Raw genomic sequence first — 27,923 nt, 5'->3', positions numbered from 1 at the left:
CCCTGGTTCTGCCTTCACCTTTGTTGCTCCTGAAAGAAGTAGTCAGAAGTGATACATTCAGGCTGACCTGGAGAAAGGGATGCTTCAGAACCTCTTCCTGAATAAGGAGAGTCCTCATGAGCCTGATCCTTAGCCCAGTGAGCTCAGACCCCTTGAGTTAATACCTCCAAAAGAAGAGTATTCTGTGGTTAAAACCCTACATGTTAAGACCCTGGAAACTGAGGTGTCAGGTGTCATGTGATAAAGCAAGTAATTCTAACTTGTCTTTTGTTCTGGCCAATCTTGAGGGGAGCATGGGTGTTGGGAGAGCTTAAAAGGCCCTAGAGAACCTCCTTCTTCAAGCAGATGCTGTTGGTTCATAGACTTCTAAGCCTTGGTCTAAAAACTGAACTTTTCCCACCAAGAGACCCTGGAAAAGCCAAGGGCATATGGTACTTCCCATTGGTCCTGAAGGATCAATTACTCCAAGGAATCCATGGAGGGCCCGGGACTCTAGTAGGCAATTGATTCACACATTCTTGTCCTTTCCCTCCTCTTTGGGGTGGGTGATCCCTTCTGGGGGTGGTGGCACCATACAGAATTGTCTGATATGGGGCGGGGTGTCTAGGTCAAAGACCATGATAGCCAAGGAATAAATGAACTTCTTCCTCTTCTTTCATCCTGAGGCCCAGAGAAATTCAGTCTGGAATACTATCAAATGTTGCATAGGATGTGAAACAACTGAGAGCTTGCTTCATTGCTGATGGGAATGCAAAATGATAGACACTCTTGAAAAGGATAGTAATTTCTTAAAAAATTAAACATATACTTATCATATGACTCAAAAAACTCACTCCTGGGTATCTATCATAAAAAAGTGGATCTCAGCTAGAAGTGATTTTGTCCATCAGGGATATATCTGGAAATGTTTTTCCTTTGTCGCAAACGTGAAATGGAATGTACTAGCATCTAATGGGTAGAGGCCAGAGATGTTGTTAAACATCCAGTAATGCACATGAAAATCCCCCCAACAAATAATTATTCAGCACAAAATATCACTGCTAAGATTGAGAAAACTTTTCTTAGATAAAGAAAACCTCTGCCAATATAAAACCCATAAAATAATGTATACCTCTGTTCAGCACTGTCAAAAACTCCAATTAATCCTAATGTCTTTCAACATGTGAATGGAAAAACGAACTGATTCATCTATCTATTAAATGGAATATTGCCCAAAAATAAGAAAGAACAAATTATATTAATACACAACAATTCAAATGAATCCCAAGACATCATAGTGAATGAGAAAAGTCCGTCTCTAAAGGTGACACACTAAACAATCCCATTTCTATAATATTCTAAATGCTTTTAATGGCCTCTAGTAGAATTTCTGCTCTGACATCACTCACAGTACAAAATTTTGTGAGGAAATTTGTCCCCCAATTCTGGTGACAGCTGTGGGTAATTTTTTGTCTAACTTTGGGGGGGATTGTTGTTTTTATTTTTTATTTTTTATATTTTCCCGCCTCTTTATATATTAGGTAGCTGAATCTATCACATTTTAAAAATGGCCCCACAGCAGGAGCTTCAGGAAAAGTATGAAAGTGTCACTCCTCCAATGTCCTGGATATTGCACCAGTTCTTTCTTGGTGATAGTGGGATCCCATTCCACACATTCCCAGCAGCTGTGAGAAGAGCATCAATGGGAGGAAACTTGGCATCAGGGGACAGAAGACTCAGCACTGCCTCTCCATGCCACCTTGAAATCTTTGCTCATAGGTAAGGAATGTGGCAGCCTGCCATCTGAGGAAATGTACTGCTCAAACATCTTCAAGCAGATCATTCAATATATTGCATGGGATTTGCTAGTATGTCTAAGAAAAACATTACATTTTCCTGGAAGGCATTAAAATTCTCTCATTTGAAATGTAATCATTTGAGAGTCTTGAGGGACTGTGATGATGTGTTATAAGATAGGCTGCAGCATTCAGGGCACAAATAATAATAAAAGGCCTAGCCTGGACTCTGGGAAAAGTTTTATGTGAGGAAACAGTCACTGCTTACTGGTACTGCCAAAACAACATGCAGAGACGCACTGGATTCCATTCAGACTTGGGCAGTGGCATTGAAAGCATCAGTATACTTCCTTTAGTGAGAGACTTTAGTGAATATTAATTGGAGTCTATCAGCAACAATTGCTGATAGTTTAAAAAATTAAAAGCTTGGTTTTAATCTTTAAAGATTAAAGAAACAAAAATCCCTTACTGAGTTTTGTGAACAACCAGCATTCATATAGTCCCAATTTCTCCTCTTCATCCTGATACATGTATGAGATTGACTGTGAGTAAAATGAGGGACTCTGAGAATGGGAAATTCAGAGCTCTGGTATCACCCAGGGGTCTAGAAAGAGCTCATACTGTGTTTCCCTATCCAAGAGTCACTGGGGCCACCTGTAATGAAAAAGCTGAGGATGGGAATGCTGGAGAGTGACCTGCACTTCTACCAGCTGAGAGGCATAGGTTAAATGAAAGAAGCTATATGAGATGTACTGCCAGCCCAGGAGATAAGAACTGGAATTGGAATGTCTGCTACACAGAAGGCACCAACCCCAATACCAATAGCACTAGCCAAGTAAGCCCTCGGCACTTGCCTCCTCCCCTTAACCTCATCTCGGAAGCCAGGAGCAGTGGGAGTAGGAAGAGGCAGAGAAAGGTAGAACAAGGAGAGAAAGACAGCCCAGTTTCCTGCCCTGATTGCTTCTGGGCCAAGCCAGGAGAAGTTTTGAAATGGGTGGGAGTTTGCATTTTGATTTCAATTTTTTGAAAAATGAGGGCATGCCTGAAAGTACTTGGAGAAGCAAACAATTTTGCTGAGCTTTTTACAGACTTGAGGACAGGAGATTGGCTAGAAAAAGCTTGAAGTACAGTAATATAGATATAAAATTAAGTTACTTCCTCTGGGAAACTCAGGCGTGCTTCCCTAGCCTTGAATCTGAGTAGGACCTATTAAGGATGTGCTGAGATAGTAATTCCCTTAGCTTGCAGGGTGACCATGTGTGGTCTGTAGAAGGCAGAGAGCCTGAGAGGTTAATATACCTGCATGTTTGCCAGGGTTCAATTATGACTTTCTACATACACCATTACCTGAACAATATTGGAGTCTTGACTGTTGCTCTTTAAGCAAACTGGTTACAACTAGAAGCAAAAATTGATTGGGATTGCCTAAAACAATGACATATCGAATCCATTGCCTCAAAAACCATAGAAGAAGTAAATAAATCACCTCTCTTGTTTAATCAAGCGTTTCACCAACCCACAAGGAATGTGAGTCTTTAGTTGGAAATGATATCTTTTTCTATATTATATGTGGAAAATATTATATACATAATAGGTTTGATTCTGTAAAATTGATGTCAGAATTCCGGAAGATCCTTATGGCCTCCAGAGGAATGAGTCAACAAAGGGAATTTGAGGAAGGGGGGAGTGCTGAAAAACTGAAGCAGAAGAGACCTGATCAGTGATTGAGCAAAATAGTCGTCGATCATTTCTGTTCAGCAAATCAGCTCCCAGTAAATCAGCTCACAACAAATTAGGTCACAGGAAACAAGAATCCAAAGGGTGGTCCTAAAGGAAGCTTAAGGTTTGAAAGGAGGTGATGTAAGGCAGGCGGACCCCAGAGAAAGATGTGGCTGTCAAAGAGGCTAGACCCAACTGCCATGTTAGGATGATAGATGAAGACTAGGAGCTGTAGAGAAGGGTAAGCCAGCGTTAACTTTTGGCTGGTGAACATAGCTTCAGCCAAACAAAAACTTCACAGAAATAAAACAGGCAGGAGAAGAGCAGATCAAGAGCAAAGGTAGAATTAGGAACCATGGAAAACTGCAAAAGAAAGGTAAAGGAAGAGGCTCAAAGCCCAGACATCGGCAGAATGTGTCCCTGTCACCTAAGGGACCAGAAGAGGGTTGGTCTGGCAGACCAGAACAAGCAGTGATGGAAGAAACCCCTTGAAAAGAAAGTGCTCAGAGGGATCCATGTTCACCCAACTTGTGGCTGGGCCATCCCAAATCTGCTGTGGGGTTGTTAGTCTTTGACTGTCATTTACCGAAGTCATATCAAGAACAAAAGGTAAGGGAGCTTTCTGCACTGTAGCCACCAATATTTGTTGACTATAATTTAAGACACTTGGACTACTTTTGCCCAATTATTTCTATATTTGTGGGGGATGTGTGTATGTGTATGCATGTGTTTTCCTTTTGAAAATGTTACTGGAAGTCTTGACTAAGCATAGACTTAAGGGTTAATGGATTTCTCTACAAATTGATCAGGGGAGAAATCTAGGAGTTTATAAAACTTTAGTAAGGGAGAGAAGTAGTCTCAGAATACTTGCCCAATCCCTTTCCATGAACACGAGACTGAAACTTGAGTTGAGGGAAAACTACTCATGGAAAGCTTAAAAAATGGTCTCTAGCAATTTGAAATCTGGAGCTAAGCCAACATTCTTAAAGATAATAACAGACCAGGAGGCAGTTGGCAGAAATTTAGTATCCCCCATTCATGTATACACGTGTGTGTGTGTATGTGCATACACACACACACATTTAAGTTTAATAGGTTTAAAGTTTAAAGGAATGTAGTTAATATTTACTTTGTGCCAGTCTTCTAAAATTCTTTAAATGGACTATCTCATTATAACTTCATTATCCCTGAGATAGGTAGTTTGACTCCTGTTTTAAACATGGGGAAACTGAGCCCCAAAGAGGCTACCTAATTTGCTTATGGTTGAGAGTTGACCCGAGCCTACGTTTGTCCTCAGATTTAGGAAAGACCTGGTACTGACCTCACATGGTATCAAAGCAGATCAGTTCAGACTCCATTTGGAGAGTGGGAGGGTAAAGTCAAGTTGTTTGGGGGAAGTCATTTAGGATCTACCAGCTGAGCAACAATTGATATTACTTTGTACCTTTATTTCAGTCTATGGTTTTGTCATCATGTGGACAGTTCCTCTCTGAGAGGGAGGAGAAGAGGGGTAGTGGGAGCAACCCCCATGGGAACAGGAGCTGTGGAGTTGGCATTTGTGCAGCCGGTACACATTTCACTTTCGTCTAGAATTACAGTGGCTTTTTTTTTTTTAAATTAAAATTAACACAAATTTTTAAACTTGCAAAAATGAATTAAAGAAACTTAGATAACTTTTCTATGAGCCAAGGAGGCTATCAAATTGGAACCATTTGCCAAGATAGGGAATGTATTTGGTTTTCTTCCTAAAAGAATCCTAAAATGAAAACAGTCTGGTTTATGTATTTCCCAGGTCAAGGTGGGGTCTAGGTAAGATAATATAATAAGTGAAGGTATACTGACCCAGAAGACAGGAGTCAAACTCTCAGCCTTGGTTTCCCTCTGTAAAATAAACCTGTTGTGTTATCACTAAAGCTCTTTCAGGAGTAAAAATCCGTGACTTGCTAACAAGTTTGTTGCAAAGAACACATATAACAAGTATTTTTGAAGTAGCAAAAGGGTAGAGAAAACTTTTTCATGTACAGCTCTCCAGTGTTTCTGGCTACACCTCTCACTAGCTGCTGTCTGCAAAAGCCCAGAGAAGGAGCTCGCCTTCTTTGTAAATGGTGTATGGAACTGCTGATTTTGGATGGAGGCAATCAGCGGCTATGAGGTTTTGTTAGGAGTGTGACCTCCTAGAAAGTGTTCCCTCCTAGCTGAACGAAGAACTTGTGAAACTGGAGTTTTCAGATGAGACTAGATTCCCTGCTTCTCCGATTTCACCTGGGTTCATGTCTTGCAAATTTTGAAGAATAAAATCCATGGACAAGCACAGAAGGGAAGAATAAACTGAGCAGGATTTATATAAGTGAGAAATGATAGAATTCCCACCATAGGGGAGGGGCCCTGGTAGCAGAAAACCCTATTTCAATGTGCCAGCTTAGGAGTTTATATATAGTTTTGGGGCAGAGCATGGAGCAAAATTTATGTAAAATAGGTATTTAAAAAAGCATCTTGACTACCACCTGGGTTCACTTCCATCTTCCTAAATGTAACTTCCATCAGGGTTCACCCCTATCTTCTGATTTCCACCTCTGGGACAAAGGAGTTACCTGGAGGTGTTCCCACAGGTCTTTCTTGAAATAGGCCTCATTAAATGTCTACCAGTTAGCTTCCAGGTGTGGTTGAATGTCCGTTATCCTGATTGCCTGTCATTTTACTATTTATTCTATTTCATCCTCATTCACTTGGAGAAACACTGAGAGAGTGAGCACTGTGATAAGAAAGGGAGTACTCTGGAGGAATATTCATGGAAAAACAAACCTCTCTTTGTAGAAGTCTATCCAAGCACCTTTTCATGAATCTCTGTGTTACAAAAGGGGAGCGGCAGCAATTTTCTTCTGTGTCCTGTGTATATTTCATCAATAAGCCAGAAACAGGATCAGAAAGCCTCAGAATGCTGCCCAGTTTGGACCTGCCTGTCATTTTCACAACCTAGAACTCCAGATCATGAATCCAGGTTCAGCCTGACCAGCACTGTACACTAAGTCCTAGTTTACAATACTGTGCTGAGCTCTTGGGTAAAAAACGAGGTCCTTTCTTTTTCTCACACATGGGTTGCTTGGGGGGCGCTCTCAGGATTGAATATTTCTATCTGCCATTTCTCTGCAGCTTGGCTATTCCCTGCTGTTATCTTTGGCTCTGTTGCTATGGGCGGGAATATTTTTTGTCCTGGCTTAATAACTGCTTGGCTGCCAGAGGCGTCATTTCTCATTGTATTGGTGGAGGATTAGCGGAGATGTTTGGGAGATATTTCCTGTATTAAGCAGCAGGGGAGAGCTTGCTGGGCCGGTGCCTTCTTTTGAAATAGCGTCACACTTTTTTCCCCCACTTTCACCCTTGGAATGTGCTGAGACCAGTTATTTGCATCCAGGGTAGCTGCTCCTCCCTGACACTTTGCAGATCTGCATCCCTTTTCCAGGTGCCCTTGTATAAACACTTCTTGGGGAGGCTGCAGTGAGGCCCAGACAATCATCTCACTGGGATTTTTCTTTTTCTTTTATTATTATATATATTTTTTAACATTTGGGACCTAACAGTGTACTGCATCACCAACTTACTTTCTATTCTTAACTGCCTTTAAACCTATTTCATACTTCAAAATCTGTCAAAATTGACTCTGGCCCTTCTCTGGAAGACAACACTTCCTCCACAATTAACTAACCGGGTGATCTGTGCTGCCCGATTCCTAGGATACATGTTTAAATCTATAAATTAACAGCTTAATAGATTGTTGATGTCCTTCTGTCTGCTTAGGTTAATTCTCAAAAGATCGAGAAAAGCTATTCAGAAAAGTTACCAAGGAAGGACAAAAATCTGAGGAGTTTGGGTTCTTGAGTGGATTGAGCTGAGGAAAATAAATGCTGAAAATGACTGAAAGTCATCATGAAGAGTTTGGTGTTATCATAGCGGAAGTGACACAGACTGACCTCAGAGCAGGAGTCTCTGGATTTGAATTTGAGCCATGGATTAAAAGCTCTGGGAACTTGGGAAAGTCGCTTTACCTCTCTTTTATGTCATCTTCTCATCTGTGGTATGGAGATGACTGTGACCCATAAAGATGTTGGAAGGGATAAAGGTGAGAACACCTCATATACTGTAAATAAAGAACTAGTGAGATTAGACGAGAATGTATTTGAAAACATTTGCAAATTGCAAAGAACTGCACAAGTGGAAATAACTATAAATAACAGTGAAAACCTAATAAAAATTGTAATATACTTCAAATGCTGAAAGAACCATTTTCTCCTTCAGTAGACATTTAGTCGTCTTTTAAAATATAATCTGAATCCCCTCCTAAGTCAAAGGAATTCCTCACAGAATGAGGCAGAGCCCACTTTCCACCTTTGGGCATTATGTTCCCAGATCAGGGCATGGACTGAGAGCGTGGCAATCCAGGTTTGCCCCAAGAAAGACTGCACCAAATCCATCCTGGCTGCAGGCTGACAGAGAGCCTACACTGTCTGGTGTCTGGACACCACAATGGTAGCAGATGTAGAAGTCATTCTCTCTGTTCTCCTCTGTTCTCTCTGTCTGGTGGCTTTGGGTACCCTCAATGCCTTCCATCTGTGGACAGTTTCGGGTATTATTCCTGACTTCCTTCTCATCTCGCCTGGCTTTGTAGACAACTCAGAGATTCCCCGAGCTACCCAATATCCCTTTCTAAAGAACTTTATTATGATAAATTTCAAACATATGAAATATACAAAACATTGAGGGGGATCTTGATGAGCCCCGTGGTACTGATCATCACCCAGTTATCAACATTTGGCACATTATGTCACCTGTTTTCAGTCCCTCCCCTCACAACTTATTTTGTTTTAATTCGCTTTGGTTGACGTATTTAAAAGTAAGTCCAAGATACACTATTTCACCCATAAATATCTCAGTATGCATTTCTAACTGATAGGGACTATTTCTTACCATAACCATCATTCCATTTCCCCCCCAATGGGATTAAAAGTAATGCTCATATCTGGTTTTGCTCAGATCAGCAAGAAATACTTTCTGTGCTCATGAGAACCTAACATACTCACTCCCTGCCCATTTCCACCATGTTGACCCATAAAGTAGAAGCTATACCCTCTGAAGTATTGAAAAAAGTCCCTTCCATTGCTCTCTACATTCACTTTGTGAAGGAGTGACTGATCTGATGACTGAGTTGACTAATCTGATGACTGAGTTGGGAATAAAAGCCACACTACGTGACACCGTGTCTCTTAGGAAACCTGCCTACCGAACAGCTTTGCCCAGTTCCAACTTCTGTTGGCTGAGCACATGTTCCAGGCTCAGGCCCTCCTTGCAGTCAAAGTTTGAAGGCATATCCCTTTCTTGAGGAGGGTAAGAAAGTGATTACAGGCAAATATATCTGCTCTGCAAACCCAAATCGCCCCCACCTGCCACATCCCAACATGTGGTCCAAGTAGCTGAAAACTTGGTTTGGTCATTCATTTATACTGTACTTTCTAACTTTATCAGCAAAACTGATACTTTGATATCTTCCGTTGTTTGATTTCAGGTTTGGCCTCTCCATTGTTCTAAGGATAGTAGACAAGAAGGAAAAGGTAATATTATTTATAAACTGCCAATTCAACATATTTGAATTAATTCCACAACATTGATATAAACCAAACATACTGCTGAGGACCCGTGACACAAAGTATATAGCAACATTCCTGCCCCAAGGAGCCGCACTAATGACAGGGTGACAGGCCTGGGAATCATCATAAAGCAGAGTCAACTCCTTGCGATTTAGGAGTACAGAGTCCAAGCAGTGTCCTCAGAGTAGGCAGTTGGACAAGCAAGATCCTCAGAAGGAGCAAGGTGGAGAAGAACTGTATATAAAAAAAACAAAGAGAGAGGGCTTGGTGGAGTTCATGGAGGAGAGGGACGAGGGTCAGGTACTAAAGAGGCTCATGTGTTCACCAAAGAAACCTGAATTCCATTTTAAATGTGCGGGGTGACATTAAGGTTTATAAACAATGGTAATTTTTAAAAGATTTTTTTTAAAGCATAAGCGTGGATAATGAATTATAGAGACTAAGAGAATATGCAGAAGCCTGCTAACAACTAGCCAAGCTTCCCCTAAGCAAGAGGGGTGAGGGTGGACTTGAGATGTTCTGATGATTTAGTTTAAAGAAAGAAAAGAGAGAAAGAAGTTGTATGTGGATATACATAGAATACAGCAAGGTTTTCTATAAAAAATTAGAAGTGGAAGACAAAGTGAAAACAAGGGACAAAATGGAACCAGGAATGACAATGAGCACATTAGGGGTGTGTGTGTGTGTGTGTGCTGACAAGGGACTGACAAGGGAGGAAATCACAGATTTCTTAGTGTTACAGTAAACGCCAACAGAAAGGAATCCTTTACTTACATCACAATGCCTAGAAGATAAAAGTAAACCCGTGTTTCTGGAGAATAAGTGTTGCTGTAAAGAAAGCCAAAACAAATTTCTGCTGAGAGTCCTCATAAGGAGGACACATGTAATACAAATAATAATATCCTCCTTCATACTGTTACTATAAACACAGTCATCTTGACTGTCCTACCAAAGGCAGTACACTGAAGAGAAAGTCAGGGTTATGCAATGGTGGCAGCATCAGAAATGAAACCTGGCACCTCAGCATGTGAGGCAGGCCCAGCTTCTGCAGTGTATTCTTGATCTTGTCTTCCTCACAAATTCTCTCCTGTCTGAGCAGTGGAAATTGGGGAAACTCTTAAACTGCCAATTAAGTTTGCTTTATTTTTAAACAGCTGCTTTATTAAGATACAATTCACATACCATATAATTCCCCTAATATTTAAACTCAATATCTATTAAATATATTCAGAGCTGTGCAACGTCACCGACTCAAGTTTAGAACAGTTTCATCACCTGAACAAGAAGCCCTCTACGTATTATCAGTCAAGCACACTGCTTTTCTTCCTTCTTCCAACCCTGTTTGTATAAATGTGCCTATTCTGGTCATTTTATATAAATTGGCTCTTACAATATGTATGGTTTTTAATGACTGGTTTCTTCAATTTAGTCTTTCAGGTAAAGGTGCAGCTTTTCATGTTTCCTTTCCATCGCTTTGCCTCTCTCCTAGGAAGGTGTCTAAGAAGACCAGTGCCTGTGGATCAGTGCTAGAAGGTCTGAGGGTAGGCTCTGGGCTCTCTGGGTACATAGTAGTGTTCCTTTCCTGCCTGGTCCCTGGGCACTCAGCTGCCTTTCACTGCCACAATCCGTTCTGCTCACTTGACATAGATGGGTCTTGGAGAGACACTCGTCTGGCCAGGTCACTTTGAATCTGTGGTCTTGTTGACCCTTCTGACTCTTACTCACATTGTTCATCTTTCCACCATTCTGACCCTGAGTCTTAGACTGTTTCATATTGCTTTAACAGAATACCCAAGACTGGCTAATATATAAAGGAAATAAGTTTTTATGGCTTAGATGTGGAATGTATGTCCCCCAAAAGCTCATGTATTGAAGACTTGGACCCCAGTGCAGCAACGTCCAGAAGTGGGGCTTTGGGGAAGTGATTGTATCTCAAGAGTTCCGACCTGCTTAGTGGATTAGCCCATTGATTGCCGAGTGGATGAGAGGGAGGTGATGGAAACTGGAGGCAGCTGGGGCATGGTTAAACGCAAGTCACAGGGGCCATACCCTTTGGGACTGTATCTTTGCCCTGCCCCATTTTTCTCTTCCTGTGCTTCCAGATTCCATGAGCTGAGCAATTTCCTCTGCTACACTGGTCTGCCCTGATGTTTCTGCTTCACTTCAGTCTCAGAACAATGGAGACGAGGGACCATGGATTGAAACCTCTGGTACCGTGAACCAAAATAAACTTTCCCACCTCCAAGCTGTTTGTGTCAGGGTTTTGGTCACAGCAACAAAACTCTGACTAACACAGAGGTTTATTTATCTCACAGTTCTGGAGGCAGGGAAGTTCAAGATCTGGTGGTTTCATCTGGAAAGGGCCTCCTGCTGTTTTGTAACATGGCACCACTGGAATGAGTGTATGTGAGTTAGAACAAAAGGGCTAACACTGTGATAGATAACCCATCTTCACAAAGAAAAATTAGTCCATTCATGAGGGTGGATCCCCCATGACCTCAAGTGCCTATTGAAGGCCCCATAACCTCTCAATACTGACACTGGGAACCAAGCCCCAACATGAGTTTTGGTAGAGAAAAACCTTTTTCCAATCATAAAACTCCCCCATCCTCCATGACATGCAGGGATTTCTGGACTACTCCATGTCCCACAGGAGTAACAGAAGCTCAGGAGTCATAGTGCTATGGCTCCCTATACTGGCACAAAGCTATGAGGTATAGACACCTCCTTCTAAGGCTCTGAAGGAGGCATGGGCTCAGCCTTGTATGCTTCATATCTTTCCTTCAGCTTCTCTAATGTGCTGCCTTTGGGGAGCCAGGGGAGGAACCAGCAGGACACATGAGTCTTAGGCTCACTTCCCCACCTCATTCCTTTCTGGGCTTTCTGTCCCCTCATGGGGTCTGGGTCTTCCCATAGGATATGAATCCTGAGAACTCTCTAGACTGGACTGTGGAGAGCCATGATCTAAATCATGGCCTGTCTGACTCTTGTGGTTGCATTTGTGCTGGGAGCTGCCTGTGCAAAGGGGCAGGTCAAGATGCCCCAGTTGCTATGGTAATGCCAGGAAGGGGTGGCTATGTGGGAAGGCACCTGGCTTTATCAGTCAGGCCTTGAATTCAGCACCTTCTCCCAAGGATAGTGAATTCTGAACGAAACAAGATGACCCTAATGTCTTGTAAGTCCTGCATATTTCAGATTGCCTGCTTTGCTGAAGCTTTCCCACAATTAACCTTTTGATAATGAACCTTGATAAACTTGCTGAGCTAGCTCTGAGTCATTCGAGCCTCACCAGGGCTTGGCTACCCACCTGTCCCCAGCTTCTTCTCCCTATGCCTGTCTGTCTTTTCTTTATCCCCCATTGCTCTCTCCCCGTGTCTGTTATCTCTTTAATTAATAGCCATGGTTCTGGGACTAGACTTACAGTAAATTCAATATTTTTAGATATTCCACATTTTCTTTATCCAGTCATCCATTCTATATCTTGACTATCATGAACAGTGCTGCAATGAATGTGGGACAGGAGGTATCTCTTCAAGATTCTCATCTCATTTCCTTTAGGTGTATACCCTGAAGTGGGATTTTACTCAGCTTTGAAAAGGAAGAACCCCTGCCATTTGCAGCAGTATGAATGAAGCTGGAACATTAGGCTAAGTAAAATAAGCCAGACAAAGAAAATTGCATTATCTCACTTACATGTAGAATCTAAAATAATCAAACTCAAAAGCAGAGAATAGAAGCAGGAAGATGGAAATGTAGAGATGTTGGTCAAGGGGTACAAAGTTTCAGTTATGAAAAATGAAGACGTTCTAGAAACTCTATGTGCAGCATGGTGACTCTAGTTGATAATACTAATCCATGAACTTGAAATGAAATTTGCTAAGGGGTAGCTTTTTTTTTTTTTAATTTTATTTATTTATTTATTTATTTATTTTGGTGTTACTGGGGTTTGAACACTGAGCCTTGTACAATCTAGATAAGTACTCTACCATTGACTACATCCCCAAGCCTAAAGGAATGTCTCGTAGGTGCTCTACACACACAAATACACACACATACACACACACACCACAAAGTAAAAAAGAAAAATGATAACTATTATGTAATTGATATATTAATTGACTTGAATACTGTGATGATTTCATAATATACACATATCAAAACATCAAGTTGTATGCCTTAAATATAGATAGTTTGATCATTTTAATCATTTCTACCACAAAAAAGCTGAAGAAAAATCAGTTTAGCCCCTAGACCTGGCTCTTGATATGTTACTAGTATTTTAAGGAGTTCATTAAAAAAAATGCTATCAATGATATTATTAAGATAAATCCTATTTTAGTAATCAAATCATTCCTCCATTTTCCTATTGAATAAATATTCCCTTCCCACCACCACCTTGAACATAGATGCTCATTGCTGGCTGAATCAGGAGAAATCATGTACATGGAAATCATGTACATGTACGTGAAAAAGAAAAACAAAAAGTATTATCTCTGTGGCAAACCTCCCAAAGGTGGGAAAGGGAGGAAAATCTGAGAAATGTAGTGCCCAGGGCTTTGTTTAGATGCAAGAGGGTGAAAGATGAGTCAAAAATGACTTCTAGACTCAGACTTAGTTGAGTAGGCAAGTTCTGTAAGTCATAATTAGAAATGCAAAAAGAAGATTGGGGGAAAAGGTGGTCCATTAAAGCTTGTTAGAGTTGAGGTACTTACTATACATCTCAGGGGAGGGCTCAGTCAGCACCTGGAATCATGAACTCCCAAGCAGATGGGATGGAGATAAAAGATGTAGGGCCCAATACACCTCAGGTGGTCACTGAAGAGGGCTTAGAGATTTTCATAGGAGATGGTTGCAGATTACAACCTATTAAATATCAAGACTTTACAAGTTGTTTTGAGTTTGCACAAAAGTCTCCCAATTGCTCCTGGTGTTAAGAACGTGGTTAAGTAGTGTGGAAACAAATCATATGTGACATTGCATTTGTCCATCTTGTACTCCCAGTGTACATAGATCCATGTGTTCAGCATTTCTCCACTGCTTCTGAACTGTGCAAATCCCTATGTTCAAGGTCCTCCATAATGTGATCTTAATTTTTTTAATCTAAGTATTTTTTATTTATTTATTTATTTTTAGTTACACATGACAGTAGAATGAATGTATTTTGACATATCATACATACATGGAGTATAACTTCACATTTTGTGGTTGTACATGATATGGAGCTACACTGGTCATATATTCATATATGAATATAGGAAAGTTATGTCCGATTCATTCTACTGTGTTTCCCCTTCCCAACCCTCTCTCTTCCCCCACTCTACCCTGTCCAATTCCGAGGTTCACCAGGTTAATTTATTTTGTAATCTTATCTCCCATTACTTCCCAATACATAGTCTATGGCTCAATCAAATAATAAAACTTCTCTTCAGTCCTGTAAAGCCCCATGTCCGTGTCTTTGCTTTCAATTGTTTTTCCTTCTGGAATACCTTCCACCTCACACATTGTCTCCTTGTAAAGAGACCCGCTCAGATGTCACTTCTATGAATATTTCCCTGACCATTAAACATTTGCTATCATTTGTCAAGAACATAATATGTGCAAAGCACTATGCTAGCCAGCACAGAGGACACCAATATGAATGGAACACAGTTTCCACTCTCAAACATTATAATCCAGCCATTTGTATAACTTACCAACTCTGTCATGAAGGAATTGGCATTTCCCAAAGGTTGGGACACTCATTCCTACATAATTTTAAAAATTCAGATTCAAGGCCACACCCCAAATCTACTACTAAAGAAGCTCTAATGTAAAGCTCAGAAACGTGCATTTTAAATAAAGCCCTCAGCAACCTTTGTGCCATAGGTCAAACATTTGTCTTTCCTCCCAATAGGCTAGTTGTTAAGATAAAGACGTGTGTGACAGTGTTTGAAAGCGGGAGGGAACCATTTCAAAAGACTGTGATAGGTATTATTTCAGCAAAGTACATTTTTCAGTTTTTAAAAAATTTTTAAAATGTGTTTTAATTAGTTAGACATGATGGTAGAATGCATTTATGCATTTTGATAAAGCATACATAAATGAAGTATAATTTCTCATTTTTCTGATTGTACATATTGTAGGATCACTTTTATTGAAAAATTCGACACCTTTTGTCCTTGATCTTAAGCTCATCCTTGCCTCTCCTGAGAAGAAATATAAGGTTTTTAAGGGATTCATCCTCTGTGGGATGGAGAGGCACATGCAAGCTTCAGGTATTACTCATATCTTTACTGTAAACTCCACCCTGGATCTGAAAGCCTGGTTTTACTCCAGTTCCTTACATCACCACCAACTTTGATTAGGAGCCATAAAAAATAGGAAGCATCTGGAGGTCAAGTTGACAGTTGGCCTTGGGCATGATGGTGAAAGGAGTAGGTTTTGTCTGTGGTGCCTCCTGCCTCTCCTCTGCTTTTCACTGTTCCTCATTCCAATCTCAGGGGTATTCTTTAGTCAAGACATCTCCCAGTCTGGGGAAGAGCTGATGGATGTTGGTCACTTGATAGCTTGCCTTCTCAGATTTTATTTAGAAAGGGGTAGAAGATAAGATGGTGCTTAACCCAAAAAATGAATAACTAATGAAGGAATTGTGAGCAACAATGACAAGCAAGTAATGGATATTTTCAGTTGTGGAATCATTTTAGTTGTGGAATTTTCTGTAGACCCTACATGATTCTTCACAGGTGGCCTCCTACTACTACAGGTCTTCCTAGACCAACCTTGGTAGCAAGGAGCATGGTTATTCCCCTGGTACCAAGAGAATATCACCTGATGGGCAAATTACCAGAACTCATTAAGATCCAGAAAAGAGAAAGACTATAATACAGTTACCATGTGCATCTCAGACTGTGGCTAATCTGAGCTTGGGAAACTTTCTGGGCTGGCCTTACTCCAAGGCCACAGAGCACTGAAGTCAATCCACCAGGACTCGGATGGTATCCAGGATTCTCTCCGGTATGGGCCGAATGCCTGTTTCTAGGCACAGTCAGCCTCCACCCATATCCTGATGGGACACAGTAGGGGAAAGGCCATGTGAAAAGGGAGATACTTCAGTACAATGGGAAGAATCCTGGGCTGATATTCAGGAAAACCTGAGGTCCAGAACCAATATTGCCTCTAGTAAATTGGGGCATTTTAGATCCAATCCAGTTCTGAGAATTAATCATTAATCATCCTATGCACAAAAATAAGCAACAGAACTTTACAGATGCACCATCATGAAGGGACATGGACGTTATGGGACCAGAAAGTCAACATTTATGCAACATTTTGTGCCTTTGATGTTCACAGTGCAGACCCGAGAACTGCAGTCATTTTGGCCCCCTTGGAACTGGTACAGAATTCCAGGGTCCACCAACTAAATCAGAATCTGCCGGTTTTACAAGATGCCCAAGTGATCCCACTGAATGTCAGAGTTTGAGAAGGACCATTTAATGTGCACAGCACCTCTCTGAGCGTTACAGGCCTCTCAGCTTTCATTGGCTACTCACATCTCCCTTGCAAAAGTCAACTAGTCTCTGCTCCCTCTCCAGCTTCACTTCCTAGGGGTTCTCCCTTTACTCTCTCAAATGCAGCCATGGGGACTTCTTGTGCTACACCCAGCAGACCAACACACCATCAGACGTTGGCCTGGAATATTCTCCACAGAACCATACCCCTTTGTCAACTCCTATGTAATTCCTTCAACAGATATTCAGGGAGCAGCTCTGTGCCAAGCTTTTGAAGCTTTTGGGGATGATCCTCAAGGAGCTTGTCTTTCAAACCCTCCGAATTTCAGTTTATACTCATCTTACCAAGGATGGTTTCCCTGACCCTAGAGAAAGTAGAATCCCTGTGTTCTATACTCAAAGTCAGCCACATATCTCCTTTTATAACAGGTCATCAGGTTATTAACTTGACGTCTTCTCTTCCTGTTGGACTGAAACCTGACGAGGCAAGTCCAGGTGTCTCATCTTCCAATGCCAAACTCACTGGTTGGTACAGAGATGCATTCCATGCATGCTCATTCCATAGGGCAAAGGGTTCTCAAGGCAGGAGAGACATGGCTGAGATACAAAGAATCAGAGAATTAACAATGGAATTCCATTGTCCCTAATAACAAGCATGAGAGAACTTTTATCTCTGACTTCTATTTCTTTGATCTAAACTTCCAAAGAGATTATCTGTGCCCACAGTGTATACCCTTTGGAGAAAGGAAATCTAAATTGGCATCCACCACAGAATTTCTGTCTACCCAGATCTGACCGGGATCCAGGCCTCACATTCCCTTCCAAGGAAAAACTCCTGTGACTTTGGGTGGAGGCAGGAGGAATGCCAGCAGGGGTTGAAACCGTGCTATTGTCCTCAGCCCCTGTGGGAGGCACTGCAGTATGCTTCCTGGGCAAGGGGGTGAAAGAGGACCAAGTGGAAGCTTGAGTGGGACAAACTGGCCCTTGCAGATGAACTGAAAGAAGAGGTAGGAGCCAATGTGCAAACAGAGAAGTTCAGGGATTTGTAAAATCAGAGTCTACTTAAGGACGGTGGAACATAGAGATTAATTGTAAATGGATGAATAGGGGCAATCAATAAAAGATAGATTTCTTTTTCTCCCTCTTTGTAGATGGCTACAGAAAGCTATGGAAATCTAAGGAAATTCAGGCTGGACATCAGAGTTCCCAGTAGCTGACTTTCAGAACCCCTTGACTTCATTGCTTAGGATCAAAAGGTAAGAACCAAATAATAGAGCTAGTATTTTTTTCAATGTCCTCTTCCCCTCCTTTCATCTTTCTTCATCAATCTCTGAGGCAGGAAGTCTGATGATGTTAATCACAGGTTGACCAAGAAGCAGATTGAGGCTTTGACAGCTTCATTGACCTCCCCAAGAACACACGAACACTCCTGACGTCCAGCCCGGTGTGGTTTCCATTAGATGCTCATGCCATGGCATGAAATCCAAAATGAGGTCAGGCAGATCACTCCGTAACATGAAACTCTGAGCAAAATTGGTTACGACTGCAGCTGACAAACACAGCCTGATACAGGCCCTAGAGGAAGGGAAGCAAAAGGTCACACCAAGTCAGGACAGACGCTATGCCTCTACCATGTTCAGAAAACCTTTGGATAAATTCCTTCTCCAATAACAACAGCCCTCATGTAAACTAACCAAAAGAAAGCAAACCAAATCTCTGCATATTTAAATTGTTTTATATTATTTGTGTTAGAGTGCTTGTGAGTCAGAAGCAATTTCAGGAAACGCTGCTCATGCCACCAGCTGGAATCCAGGTTCCTATTGTACAAGAGCCCTCAGACATATGTACATGTGTTTGCATGCACAAACACACAGTTCTCACACATGCCTATACTCCCACATAAAGTGTGCACGCTAACATTCCCCACATACTGTCACACATGCTGTCATACACACTACTTTCTTATTTACACACTCACATACATTCCTACACTTTCACATATAGTAATACAAACACACAAACTCCTACACCCACATAAATACACACACCACTTTCAATGTAAGTTCACATCCACACATTCATTCACATTTCCTCATGTACACACATACAGCCACATGCGTACTGACATACTACCCAAATATACATTCTCATGCGTGTATGCACATGTATATACACACACACAGCTCTAGCCAAGTCTTCCTGACATAAATACAAACAGAATGTGGTCTGTACAAAAGGTATTTGTTACATGAGAATTAAAACTGGATCAAGTCCACTGATTATTTAGATATTTCCAAATATCTGCATGTTTTGCTTTGTGGACATCTGAATATTTGGCTGAGGCAAGCATTTCTCTGTACCTCCTTCTCTCCGGGGATGTGTGAATCAGTTATTCCTAATCATCTCTTTCCACCAAGGCAGAATAGTGGGGAAATTGAGGGCGATTAAGTCTGTCTCTATTGAAAAAGGTAGATGTTGAAATGTTGATTCAGAGAACCTGCAGCCTGAGATATTTTGCAAAGTGACAACTCCAGTTCCCTGCCTAATAAGGAGGCACATTTCCAGGTAGAAGAGAAACCAACAGCCCTCCCAGCTGCCTCCCCACTTATCTGCCCTCTTTCTCACAACTTCCCAACAAAGGCCTGGAAGCTGGTCTTCCTGCTAACAGGTCACATCACTCTTCCCCAGGGGCTTCCAGTTTTTAAAGAATCCAGGAGACTGGAACTATTGATGCCTTTCTGTCTTTGGAAACAAAGTTCTATTCTATAAAATGGGATGGAGCACACTACTCCAGGCTTTCATACAAAGTCGCTGCTTACTCTTATCCGTTTGTGTTTGTTCAGTGCTTGCTGTTTCGTTGTGTCTATTTCCTGCTGACATCTATCTACCTCAGTTTTTCCTCCTTCAGCTTATAATACAGAGAGAAGAGGGAAAATCCTCTGGTCAATAGTGAATATAAGATTCCCAGAAAGTAAGCCCTCAAGTAGTGCTTTCTTTGGTGATGAGGAAGGAAGATTTCTACATGAAACATTGTAACAAGGGACTCTTATGATCCACATGAATGTAAAGGTGATTGTGTTTCAGAAGATGAGAGCATTGGTTTGTTTTTGTGCACTTTGTCCCTATACTGTTCAAACACAAGTGACAAGACAACATGATAATGCTATTCCCATTCTGTGAGGACAGTTTTTCTTTATTCTGAATTTAGCACTAAGAAGTTTCACTACATGACTGAGAAGAAAAATGAGATACAAGTCTGTTAGAAGGTTTCTGTCTTCCAAACAGGTGCTAAGGACTAGAAGCAGATGGAAAAAGCTCTCCAATGCATAATGACAAAGGGCGTCTTCACTGCAGGGTGAGGGGTGTGAGAGTGCATTACTGAAGCACGGTTTATCTGAAGCTCATCCACCACTAAGGTACACTGCCTGGTACATAGTCCATCATCAATGAATGAATGAATTCAGTTCTGTATCCCCTGTGACATGTGGATATATTCTTTAGACATTTCCATGTACTTCATCTGCATAGAATAGCCATAACTTCCCAAGAACAAGTCTATGAGAATTGTACCCTCACGTCTGCTATGATCTCTTTGTGATGGCTGTCTTTGGGGAGCAAGTGATGGAAATCCCTAACACCATTCCTTTGGATATAGCTTTCTAATACTAAGGGTTCTGTAGTTGTGTCTCATTTCCACCACAATGGTAACTGGTATCTTTCTGTGCACCTGACAGTCTGGACTGTGAGCCGCTTAAAATGGAAACCACCTTCTCTTTGCCTCTAACCTCCAGAGTTTAGCATGATGAGACAATTCAGTACCCAACCATTAATGATAAGGGAAATCAAGTAGGTGGGAAAGAATCAGACTGATGTATAGTCAATTTAATGGCATTAAATTGAAAACCTCAGAATTCCTCTGGAATAGGCTGCATTTCCTAGAAATAGACATGACAGATTTCCACAAGCTTTCATGAATTCAGTAGTTATGTGGTAGACAGTTATCTGTTGTTCAATAAAACAATGTAAGGTAGCAGTTAGGAATATGGGCTTTAGTGTCAAATTCCCTGAGTTTGCGTTCTGGCACTACCCTCATTAGTTCTGATCTTTAAGAGCCCATGTAATCGCAATGCTTCTCAGTTTTCTTCTCTATAAAATAGGGTTATAATCATTGAGAAGAATAAATGAGGTAATACAGGCAAAGGGCTTAGAACATTGCTTGGCACATACCAAGTCTGTAAGAAATACTGACCAGTATTCTTTGGGAATGAAAGAAGTGGGCATCGACTACCACAGAAGGGAACTGAGTCAGACCCAAAGGACATTTCAGTTAAACCTATTGAATCTCGTCCCTTTCCTGCATCCCATCATTCTCTGACAGTGTCCCTGTCCCCAACCTTGCTCTCATCAATACATGCCCAAGCAGTGTGTACATGGTCATCTTCTAAAATGCAGATCTGACCACGTCACTGTCTTCCTCAAGGCCTCTCATGTCTGTCTCTCCACTGGATGTGCTCTTGACTCATGGCATGATGCTTGGTGCCCTGCCTGGTTTCATCCCTTCCCTGGCTCCAGATTTACCTCCTCCAACTTCCACCTCCCTTCTAACAGGCTCCAGGAACACACCTTTGAGCTTCCTCCCCACATGTGGTACTGTCTATGCTTTGTGCTTGTGCTGCTCCTGCTGTCTAGAATGGCTTCCTGTCCAACCCACTCCATGCCCATCCTGCTGGGTGACTAGCAGGCTCCTAGCATTCCTTCAGGGCCCAGGTGAAATGACACCTCACTGGTGGGGCTGTCTTCAATGCTTTTAGGAGTTGAATTGCTCTCCAAAAGTCATAGGTTGAATCCCTAATCCCTGGGACTCCAGAGTGCAACTGCACTTAGAAATAGATCCTTTAAAGAGGTGATCAAGTTAAAATGAGGCCAGTACAGTAAGCCCAAATCCAATCTGATTGGTGTCCTTATAAGAAGAGGAAACTTGGACATACAGAGAGATATGGGGCATTTGTGCCTAGAGGGCCAGGTAAGGCAGGTAAGAAGGCAACCCTCTGCAGGCAAAGGAGAAGCCTTAGAAGAAAGCAAACCTGCCAACACCTTGATCTTGGATGTCCAGCTTCCAGAATTGTGAGAAGATAAATTTCTGTTCTTTAGGATATTGTCTGTGGTATTTTGTTACCAAAACTCTACCAAATTAATGCAGAAGCCCATAAAATTATCTTGGCTTGATTTTCCATATAACATATAAACCATCTAGGACTCTAGCAGCTCCTACCAGGCAGGACTCAGAGACGCTCTTTATTCTTTCCCCTAAACTCCATGCAGCCACTGCAAACATTTATGTTCATAAACATCATAGTTGAGAAATTCTGTTTTCCACTGACGTCCCCACTAGAGGAACAAAAGCACTTGTGCATCCTTGGTGTTTGGGAATACATTCTATTCCAAGATTGTACTATTTAAAATATGTGTAAATATTATTTTCTGCTTGATAAAATATCTCACTATAAAAAATTAAATGTTTTGAATGGACAATTAAAATTATTTTACTTTTGTTAGCCAAACCTTGAAGCAAAACTTGCTCTCTAAAATACGTGCCATGGTATCCTGTGACTTTTCAAGGCTCCTGTTTAGGGACATACTTTTGAGTGTTCATGTTCATGGACAGGCAGTTCCAGTGGACAGGAAGTGTGGAGGAAGGGTTATTCTGGAAGAACAGAGAGTAGAGGAAGTCTGATGACACCCAGATTTATCACCACATGATGATAACTGAGAAGTTAGAAGGCCTCCCATGGCCAGCAGATATTGTGCTTGGGAATGGTTGCCAGAAAAATTACTGCTCCTTACAAAAGACGCGGGGAAGGTGTCATGATACCCGAAGATTGTGGGTATGCCTTTGACTAAGAAAAAATAGATGTTTACTCCTTGGAGAAAGTGAGTGACATTGCTAATCTTTAAAGTGAGTAAAAATAATATTTATGGAATTATTTGAGTTAATTAAAAATACATGTAAAACAATTTAGCAATTACCAAAGACTACATAAGTGGAAATTATTATTTTAATCATAATCATAATTGTCCCATGGATACTCAGTATTACCCCACGAACACTCAGAGGGACTTGTCCTATTAGAAATTATTCTGTTCATATATAAAGAACATTATTCTTGTTAGATTAAAAAAAAAATCCTCAGTGAACTGAGTCCTAAACAACAGGAAAGACTAATTTCCATATTAAGCAGAAAAGACGTGGAGAAGAGTGAAATGGAAGAAAATGATAAGAGAGTGCCATTGTGAACTGGCTTGAAAGTTTCCAGTATCTACAGTTTCATAGGTTAAAAATAATAATAATCCATGTTGGAGTCATTATTTTATAAGCACTTGGCATTTGTAAACATTGTTCATTCAACCATAATGTCCCTGTGAATCGGCCTTACTACTTGAGAACTGTTCAGAAACCATCAAAACCATCACGGCCATTATCAACCAAGGTAATTTATCAGGCTTCACCTTAGCAAAGAGAACCCACGCCCAGTAATGGAGTGCCTGACCTTACGACTTTTTCTCTGCCCAATTAAGAGCAAAGAACCTCTACCCTATCACCTGTAATATTCTAGGAAGTGGTTTAGCAGTGGGCTTAAGTGATAGAGCTTTGGATCAGGTCTGGTCTAGTATCTAGTGGCAGATCTGCAACTTCATAGCAGCATGACCTGGGTTCAGGTACCTCATCTCTCTAAGCCTCAATTTCTTTGCAGCTAAATGAAGATGACAAGAACACATGCTTGGCATATAATAAGCATTAATTTTTTAAAAGAAGCAGTTGTTATTTAATCCATATGTATCCAGAATCACTTCATTAGCATTAAACCCCACAATGAGCACTAAAGATTCAATAAAGCAGCCTTGCAAAAATACTTCTGGGCTCCAATGACTGACACAAAAAGTGAGTCAGAATTCATTTCCAGGTGGCTCAATCTAACACCTTATTTTAATTGCCTTCCAAGTAGATACCTCCCAGGTTAAAAAAGTTGCCTAAGGTCTTACACAAAGTCCAGGGCCAGAGATTGTTATGAAAGCCAGGTGGTCAATGACACAATAATTGTAAAAATCTTGCTCATACTCCCTCAACCACAGTGATGTTGAAGTTGGAAATATCAGGGTGAAAAGAAGATTTTCACAAGAAGGTGTGAACCTCAGGGCTACATTTCCTGTTTGTTTCTAAATTAGGAATTTCAGCAAAACATCCATTGCAGGCTTGCAGAAATTGAGAAATTCCCCTGGGTCCCCCTGGCACTGCTCTGCATTACCATGTTATTTCTGGGTGGGTGTCTGTTTGTTTCTCCAGGTGCCATCCAGAGGGTTCATGCACATGTATGATCTACAGAGGAAAGCAGGACAGACAGAGGAAGAGAGAATGGTTCTCAGGAACAAAGTGCCCTATGCAAAAAAGAAAGGCAAACAGAGACATATGGATTTCATCACAGAAGAAGCAAAACTCTCCAAGCCGTGTAAATGTGAGTGAGTGCCGAGGGCACATCTGAAGCAACTGTTTTTCTATGAGCCTTGCAAATTATTTTGTGGTTTCCACAGAGTTCCTTTTGGGTGATTGCTTTTAAGCACCACCTCAGCCCATCCCAATTCAGCCCGTTGAAACTAATGTTTACAGACGTTTCTGCACACTGGAAGAATGTCATTTTATAAAAATTTTATCCAAGAAATGAATTCAGGGACAATTCTCGTACACAGACTGGTTACATTCAGATTGGATCTTCAGTGCACTTATCTGTTGGGAATTTCAAGAAAAAATAGTCAAATAATTGACATTCTGTAGACAAAAGAGCTAATGGAGTCAACGTTTCTCTTTTTAATGTTATGTAAACACAGGTTCTTTCAAGTGGCTTTTATTGAGGGACTTCAAGTCACATGATACTGTAGCATACAGTGGTACCTTACCTGCCTTCAGGGAAGGACTATAAAGAAGGAGTTGCAATGAAGCACACATTTGCCATACAGATAGCAAGCAATCACACTGTAATTACAAGAATGTGTCAAGGGTGACATGGGGGGCTGTATAAAAATCAATCAAATGTAACGAGAGAGGGAACGCCAGTCAGTGAATGCACCAACACTGAACATTTTCCCTTTGAAGCCAGAAGTCCTTTGACCTCGGGCAGCATTGATTTGCCATCAAATCCCAGCAGCATCACAGAAGCATCCACAGAGATGATTCTAAGAAAATATTTTCTTACGTGGTAAATGCATCCAGACTGAGAAACTGAAACGCCCGTAGAGCTCAGTGTGGTCCCCTGGTTCCTTTCACCTGAATTCCCTTTGAGGAAGCGTATCTATACCAGGTATTAAACAGGTTATGGGTTGGGAGAGGAAAAAAGTAAAGGTTAGTCACATTTCATACCTTGGAACAGGTGACAACAGGAAGGCTTAACTGGGGACCATTCTCAAGCATAGCCAGAAGGATACAGGATGTTGAATCTGTCTCGAAGCTGGGTTGGTGCCATACGTGGGCTACAGGTGAATAAGATGCAACAACTTAGTCAAGATTAAAAAAAAAAAAAAAAAAAAAAAAAACAATAGAGTTAAAAGTGGTGACATGGTAGGTGATCAAAATAATAGCAGGTAAAGCAAGCAAGCATCCTGAGACTTATGCTAGCAGGAACTAGGTCTGCAAGACCATGTGTGAAGAGCAAAGTAGGAAATCTCTGTGATTCCAGGACTGATATGGCTGGAGGGACTCCAGTCAGAAGATTTGGGACTCTGACTGAGCATTTCCAAACTCCAGGTCATAAATTTTTGTACAGAACAAACCCAGGACATGAAAAATAAGTCAAGAGTAACCCAGACTAAAGACTACCCACTATGTTCCAAGACTGTATATAAAACTAAGCTTTATGAATCCCATTCAGTAAATAAAGAAGCAACTGTCTGCTATATGCACAAGTCTGTGTTACTGTGGGGAACAATAGAAGGAAGGTCTTTGACTCTCAGATGTTTAAAGTTCTCTCTCCACCCAGACTTCTTAAGTTAACCATTCCAGAGTACCAGATCCTGGTGGAAAATTATTGAGAGGGATTAACCTTCTAGTCTCAGAGCATAATTTAAATATTTTTGCAGTCCCAAAGTTTTGTGCTACAATAGGAGAAAGTTAAATTGTATTGACAATAATTCTGCCCCTCCCCTGGGGCCTGTCCTTCTCAAGTCTGTGACACTAAATTTCTAGTATGCAAGAGAAGCCTGCAAACCCAACCCCGAGTTCATGAACTACTCACCCATTTAAATGAACCAAGGTAATGATCCCCAAGAAGCAGTAACTTCCAGACTGAGGAGAAGATATGACAAGTTGTAGGCATGGTGCAGTGTCTTCCATAAAAGCAGCTTTCCCCAATTTGTACTTCACAGGTATATTACAAAATTCTCATTCTGTCATCAGATAAGTTTGGGAAACTGCAGTGGTTTGAAGATGATTTGTGTCCACCAAGGGTCCATAGTGATTTTAAAGCTCAGTCCCCAGGGTGGTGCTTTTGGGGGGTGGTAGAGGAGTGGCTCAGAAGGAGTGTGAGGTCATTACAGATATAAGGTTATTTCCAAGTGGAACCCCTTTGGTATTTCTCCCAAGTCAGTTGCTATAAAAGGAGCAAGCATGGTCCACCCATCCTCTTTTTCCCTCCACTCCTAATTTGAGATGCTATCATGGCTTGCTGCTGCCATTGCTATCGACTATGATGTGACCCAGCTGAGAACTAAACCAATACAGGTACGATACCCACGAGCCAGCAAACCATGAGCTAAATAAACCAAATTTTCTCCTTTGTAAGGTACTTCATTGTAGTAACACAAGCTGATTAACACAGAAACTCAGGGTTAGCCTGAGTTAAAAGTGTTCTTCAAAATATATTCTGAGTCTTTAATGTACATTGTAAATCTACAAGCAGAGAATGTAGTGTTTTTCCATCTCATTTAACCATGGAACCCTTTCCTCATAAAATGATTTCCAAGACTGGTACTCAGGGAACACACTTTGGGGAATACGATGCCAAGGGCCCATATCTCAGAACGTGCTCTCGTGCAGAACTTATACATACACAAAGAGAGTGATTCCAGATGAGCTGGGCCCTGGGCAACACTGTGCTACTATGAAAAGTTTTCCTTATGATGAAAACGTCCATGACTAATATTCATTATGTTTTCTCCAAATATTTTTTCTTGAGGTCACAAGACTTACTTCCTACCCAGATCTTTTATTTGGATGTGATGAGGAAGCATAGTTTGGTCTCTTGGGTTCTGTCCCCAGTTCTATATCCACATGTTACTCTGTCACGTTTAGCTGACCAGTCCACTGGGAACACTTCATTCTTATTCCCTGAGGGAGGTGATGGGGTTTGGGATACAGATCCGGTCCTTGGAAGGGCTGTCTCACACAAAGAAAGGCACGCTTCTACATTCAGACAGTTGAACCCCTAAATCTGAAGAAGGGACTGGGCTCCAAGGAAGCTGGAAGAGAGACCACTGCTGATCCAGCACCTCCTGTCACCACCCCTGGAAAAACAACCCTAAGGACATATTCCAGACAGCAGGTCAGCATCTTCTATGCAGCAGACAGCACATGAGGCTTAGTCAGCATCCAGCCCAAGTCTTCCTGCTGGAGCGACAATCGCTGCAGAAGGGAGCACGCTTCTAACAGGAAGCAGTGACTCTTCCCCAGTTGGCAGCTTCAGCACTTCCATCTTTAGTGAGAGCCTTGCCAATTTAAGAAATGTCAAGTCTTGTCCCAAAGAGTCAGATGGATTGAATCCTGGTTTCCATCATGTTCTTGGAGATGTGGCATCTAGAAACCACAATTCATCTGTTTTTAAGTTGTCTTGTTTAAAATAGCACCTTTTGCAAACACGAAGAAGAAAAGACAGGGCCTGGGGATCTAGCTCAGTGGTAGAACATGCCCAAGACCATGGCTTTGATCCCCTGCACCATGAACAGAAAAATGAAAAGAAAAGAGAAGAGAAGAGAAAGAAGAAAGAGAGAGAGAGAGAGAGAGAGAGAGAGAGAGAGAGAGAGAGAGAGAGAGAAAGAAAGAAAGAAATAGATAAGACAGCATGAATCTTTTGTGAGCCAGATATCAAAGTGTGGCCTAGGCTCAACTATAGATGTCCACCTGGAGGCCAGAGGGGTGATCCACAGATAAGAGGTCCTTCCCACAGGGGCTGGGACAGCTGCATAAACATCCCGAGCTTGTCCCCAGAGCTCAAAGAGCCTGGAGAAAGGAAATGAATGAAGTCATGCTGGTGAAGCTTGTG

At 41.4% G+C, this 27,923-nt stretch overlaps 1 long non-coding RNA gene across 2 annotated transcripts in view; it reads left to right on the top strand.

The window, feature by feature from the left end:
* The first annotated feature begins 3,634 nt into the window (after positions 1-3,634).
* Positions 3,635-27,923, top strand: part of LOC306639509 — a 37,945-nt gene continuing 13,656 nt past the window's right edge. For both annotated transcript variants that reach the window (XR_013757676.1, XR_013757677.1), the window contains exons 1-4: positions 3,635-4,103; positions 9,052-9,097; positions 17,772-17,876; positions 23,963-24,131. This is a non-coding gene — a long non-coding RNA (uncharacterized lncRNA). The remainder of the gene's footprint in view (positions 4,104-9,051; positions 9,098-17,771; positions 17,877-23,962; positions 24,132-27,923) is intronic.

The sequence above is a fragment of the Sciurus vulgaris genome (assembly GCF_902686455.1).
Source record: "Sciurus vulgaris genome assembly, chromosome: 11".
In the NCBI taxonomy this organism is placed as follows: domain Eukaryota; kingdom Metazoa; phylum Chordata; class Mammalia; order Rodentia; family Sciuridae; genus Sciurus; species Sciurus vulgaris.
Note: the sequence above shows the minus strand (reverse complement) of the source record. Positions and strands in the feature narration are given on the sequence as shown.